The sequence below is a fragment of the Diadema setosum genome, chromosome 1 (assembly GCF_964275005.1).
Source record: "Diadema setosum chromosome 1, eeDiaSeto1, whole genome shotgun sequence".
Taxonomy (NCBI): Eukaryota; Metazoa; Echinodermata; class Echinoidea; order Diadematoida; family Diadematidae; genus Diadema; species Diadema setosum.
The window spans coordinates 2048786-2054785 of record NC_092685.1 but is presented as its reverse complement, the minus strand read 5'-3'; positions in this window follow the sequence as shown (position 1 = coordinate 2054785).

Below are 6000 nucleotides of genomic sequence, written 5' to 3'. Positions count from 1 at the left end.
GGCTAAATGAGAAAAGCTTTGTTCAAAGGGGTAAATGTGTAGCTTTCTGGGGTACAGTAGCTCATTCACCGCCTCACCATTGACCGGTGTGGACGAGCTCTGCGCTGCCAGTTAATTTTTCACTGAAGATGTACTGTACATCTTCCACAAAACTTGTCATTCACTGAGAGACTGGCTACATTGAGAGGAGAGAGATGCCTCATCTTGCGATACCTGTGATTCTATCACTGACCCTATATACATAGCACACCTGTTGCTGATGCTCTTTGGAGCCAAGTTAACCAGTGGGTGGACAGAGGCTGTTTGGTCTGGTAACAAAGTCCCTTTGTCAACCGTAACTCTGGGTCGAATCTGCGGTATTGGCGTGTAATCCCCATAGCACTCCACTTGTATGTTATATGTATTATGTAGTTTTACCATTTACATACTTTGTGAACTCATTTGCAATTCAGGCTCAGGCTGCAATGAATGATTTTATTGGACGAAATAAAGATACCATTTATTAATCAATTCACTGGCCTTAACACTTTAGTGAAGTTTGTTCATATCTGAATTCATCACATAATGGGAATATCTTTTGCCCGTACTCTCCATTTGACTGTGATTTATCATCCGGTCACAATCCGAACCGTAAATGGCGCACGCATATGATGACAACTCCTTGCGCACACCTTTCGCTACCATATACGCGATTAATGTTAGATGTCAGACACGTCACCACACCAGGAAATGGCGAGATCAATGGAGGAAGTTCTCTCCTGGTTAGTGGAGAGTCCTCCAGAGAGAAAGAAACGTAAGAATGCCAACACCAAGATCAAGAGGAAACACTATGGAAGACCTGTGGTTTCGGAGAAATTTCCGACCGCTGTCGAAGAGGCACGGAATCACGGCACCGCCTGTGGGTTTGCAGCTCACAGGAGGAGAAAAAGTGAGGTGAGATCCGTTTGCGGCACTTAACTGCCTATCATCCGTCAACACTTTTATAACACAGTGCCGGGACTGAAGGAGGAGCATCCAATTGAGTGACCCCCAATAGGGCTAAATGAGCAAACATTTGTTCTAAGGGGTACATGAGTAGCTTTCTGGGGTACAGCAGATGATTCACCGCCTGACCATTGACCGGAGTGGACAAGCTCTGCGTTGCCAGTTAATTTTTCACTAAAGTTGTGTATCTTCCGCAAAACTTGTCATCCATTGCGAGACTGGCTGAATTGAGAGGAGAGAGATGCCTGGTCTTGCAATACCTGTGACTGTACCAATGACCGTATACATGTAGCACACCCGTTGCCGATGCTCTTTGCAGCTAAGTAACCCAGAGGGTGGATCGAGGCTGTTTGGTCGGGTAATAAAGTCCCACTGTCAACTGTATCTCCGAGTCCAATCTGCTGTGTTGGCGTGTAACCCCGTTGTGTTTCACTTGTGTGTTATATGAATTACGTAGTTTTACCATTTATATACTTTGTGAACTCATATGCAATTCAGCCTTGGGTTGCCATGAATGATTCTATAGGACAAAATAAAGATACCATTAATTAATCAATTGACTGGTCTAAACACTTTAGTGAAGTTTGTTCATATCTGAATTCATCACACAAAGAGAATATCTTTTGCCCGTACTCTCCATTTGACTGTGATTTATGAATGTGAACATTGTGAATTTTGCATGATGAGTGTCTTTAAATTTCGACTGAACTTTTCCCCATCTGCTTGGCAGTAACATTAAATCTGCTTATGTTTGTGTACATTATTCCTTGTTTCTTCTTTTCAGCCATGTTTATCGAATGCATTTTTTAAAAACGATGTTAACATTTTACAATATATGTAGAAATGTTTTTGGACACAGCTGTGGGTTACCTTCATTTTATGGACAGATATGATTAATGCTGTCCGAACCGTAAATGGCGAACGCACATGAAGACAACTCCTTGCGCACACCTTTCGCTACCATATACGCGATTAACGTTAGATGTCGGACACATCACCACACCAGGAAATGGCGAGGAGATCAATGGAGGAAGTTCTCTCCTGGTTGGAGGAGAGTCCTCCAGAGAGAAAGAAACGTAAGAATGCCAACACCAAGATCAAGAGGAAATGCTGTAGAAGACCTGTGGTTTTCGAGAAATTTCTGACCGCTGTCGAAGAGGCACAAAACCAGGTAACCGCCTGTGGCTTTGCAGGTTACAGGCAAAGAAAAAGTGAGGTGGGATCCGTTTGCGGCACTACACTTCCTAACATCAGAGAATACCTTTATAATACAGTGCCGGGATTGAAGGAGAAGCAGCCAAAATTAAGTATGTTCAATTTGATTTGATGATTAATGTTATATAGACACTAATGATAACAACTTAAATCTTATTTGCCATGCGATAGCTGGCAAAGTGATCGATGCTCATCATTGATGGACACGAATCCCATGTCAGGAGCACTGCAGGATTGGAGTATTGCATCGCCAATGAAATTATACTTGTGTGCCTACCTAGTCACACAACTAAGTACCTGCAACCACTTGATCGTTCAGTGTACAAAAGTTTGAAAAGCAACTTTCAAACAGTAACAAACTTGTTCAAGCGAAGGAACCCTGAGCTGAGCATCACCAAGTACAGGTTTGGATTCCTTTTCACAGCTGCATGGGAAAAGACTGCAACATTGGCAAATGCCACCGCTGGATTCCGTGCATGTGGCATCTATCCTTTTAACCCCGATACCATCCGAGACGATGCATACATGCCATCAGAGACGACTGAAAGAGAGTTCGTTCAACATGTACAACAGGCAGAGCAACAGATGGACATTGTGACAGATAGTGAAGAGGACAGTGAAGATCCTAGTGAAGCTACACCAGCAGTGGCTGTTACACCTGCTCCTGCCACTTCTCCAGTGACTGATCAATCACCAGCTGTATCAGATGTTCTACAGGCAGCTGCCAGTACAAGTAAGCAGAATCCTTTAGACTTGGAGGATCAACCAAGCACTTGCAATGCACATTTGTCCTTCTCAGATTTGCAGCCCATTCCTAAAGTAAATCGCCCACAGCAGACAAACAAGAGACGAAAACAAAAGTCTGGAGAACTAACAACTGATGAATATATCTGTGAAATCAAAAGACTTAAACAACAAAGAAAAACGCCAAAAACCAAAGGAAAAGCAAAGCCAAATAGCAGCAAAGGAAAGGCACCCAAGACCACTGTGACAATTTCCAAGCAAGCAACACAAAAAGTGCCGCAAGAGGCCGACAAGGATCCGCTAAATTTCTGTCACTATTGTGATGCATTTTTCTATGAGGATGAGGGAGATGTTGACTGTATTGAGTCGGTGTCAAGGGTGTGGATGCTGGGCACATGAAGACTGTGCTGGAGCATTTCGCAAGAGGAACTCTCTTTGTGATGACTGCAATGACATGTAAAGCTACATTTCAGTGTGATAAACAAGTGAATTTTCAATGTGAGTATGGATGCACACACTGTATTGACATCTCTGATTTCAAGTGACTTGCCTCATTAACTAGAAGCCAACATCAAAATACCTCATTTTCTTTTCGGACAGTTTTTTGTATTCAAAGTGTTAAAAAAAAAAAATGTATCACAAAGTACAATACACAGCTGTATGTACATGTATGTAAATTAATATTTGTGTACTTTAAATAGGGTGCTTTCAAATTAATGCCACAATTAATTTGGTGTGCTATAATATTCAGTTTAAGTGTCATTTTATATTTGTTAGATACTGTACACGATTACTTCAAACATTTGAATTCACAATTTTCATAGTTTTAACCATAAAAGACACGGGACTGGTTTGGGTTGAGGACATGCAGTAAAATTTAGAGTACATGCTCTCAGAATGTACTTATCTTGAGTTAAAACGTCAAAAGGGCCTTCTTTCACACTTTGATTATGGCAACTTAGATCTCAAGTAACAACATTCTGGTTTCTGTTTTTGCGGAAAAACTTCCATCAGTTCAATTTCAACTTCATAAAATATGCCGCTAGGTGGACCACTGGCTTAGGCCTAGCCCTGACGCTTCGTGATCATCAGATGCAGAAGGTGAGTTTAGACTGTGCACGTGGCCGTGGATGGACGTTATAATTGTTTATTTTCGTAGGGCTCCTGCTGCAACCACAGTCTGAGATTTGGGAGCGTTATGCCGTTATATAGGCTGGATAGTAATACGAAAATCATTTACCTTAAAAATACCACCCAATAACATTAGTAGGTACTAAACTATAAAAGGATATAACTAACGCTACACTTTAGGTGTAAATGTAATCTTATTTCATAGGAAAAAGGTATCACAAGATGATTACCATGTATAGGCAGTGGACAATTCATGGTCTAAGTACTTCAATTTGTAGAATTTGTCACAACACTATACAATTTGTATGACTTTGATTTGTCTCATGGACAGAAAGTCCATGATTAAAAAAATGTCACTTCTGCAATTTATATCAAGACAGAGCCAAGTGAAAAACAAACAAACAAAAACACAGCGATTGCAGTGAGTTTGCAACTCTCCTGTGAGATCCATGATTGTTGGTGCTTGTTGAGCTGATGCAGATGAAGAAATGAGGTGTGCTTGGATGAGATTCAACGAAGGTGTCGCATGTTCTCATTGTGGCATATATGTTTCTTAGCCACAGTTGATGTATTTTTAATGTATTGATTATGTATTATACTAATGTACCTGTATACAACGCATAAATATGCGTATTCTATTGTTGTGTAATAATGCGGTAGGAGCGCTGCGCTATTTGAGGCATGCCTCTTTGTTTAGTTCAGGTGCGTTTTCTGAGTGCGTAGCGCTTATTTTTGCAGTATTGTTGTCTTGTTGCTAAGGCGTGGTATTCTGCCGACGCATTGGTTTGGAGACATTTTTAGTGATATGCTGACTTACTTACCAGAGAGGAGATAATGATTGCCCAATTAACTTGCACGAAGAGAACTGTGGGAATATATCAACTGTTTGCCGAACTTTTTGCTAAATACACACTGTATCAAAACAGCTAGCCCTTGCAACAAGGTTCCTCTGGAGTTAGCCTACTTCTGTCTTCTTGGACTCCGTCGGAAAACTGACTTTTATTCCAGAAGGCTCCAGACTAACTCGGTCTCAGGGAGAACTCAACCCTATTTCAGATAATTTACATGCAGTTTGTGATCGCCTTATTCTACTGTATAATACCAAATGAGGCCTAACTGAACAGACAGGAAAGTGCGTGCTAATCCTGTACAAAACAAATGGACAGCGCGCAGTCCTCAAGCCTATATGCACATCACCTCAGTTGCTGAGATGCGCGGTCTTTGAAGTTTTTGTTGTTGTTTATCAAGTGTCTTTGATTGTTTTTAGAGATGCTTGATAGGCGCACACTAATTTTGCATGCGCGCCAAAGAGGTTTTTGATGCGCGCATTGTAACAACTCGGACCATTACTGCGAGTAGCCAGAACGCGAAGCGCTTCAACGTAGTTTATACAGGCCGCTCCCATAGTACAACACTGTACAATCCAGAGGGACAACCAATACAACTCAGCCCGCCATCAAAGCGAGGCCGAATTATCCCCGAGTCCGAGTTTAGCCTGACCCCGTTCAGGTAAGTTCTGAGACTGAACGTTTTTGGTTTATATTTCGCATTTTCATCGTTACCCATCGAATATCTTGTTATTACAGCTTTATTCTGCACATTTCCTAGGCATATGTTCACATTTGAGAGCGAAATTTGACAACTTTTGCAGGCATACCAGAACTTTGTTTGGGCTTTAACGAGTGAATCACAAAGTTATTTGTAATCTAAGAGAGTGTATTAGATTCATTTCTGTTTACAATATAAATATCAAACCCTCATTTGCTTGATATTGATTTCAAACAAATATAATCTCAAGTTCTCGTTAAGAAATTCACCAAAGAGTCTAATATTTTATTTTTCAAATAATAAAAGAACATAATTGATTATTTAATTAATTTCCTTTTGTTTACATTTGTCTTTGTGTTGTCTCAACCGATCTCTATT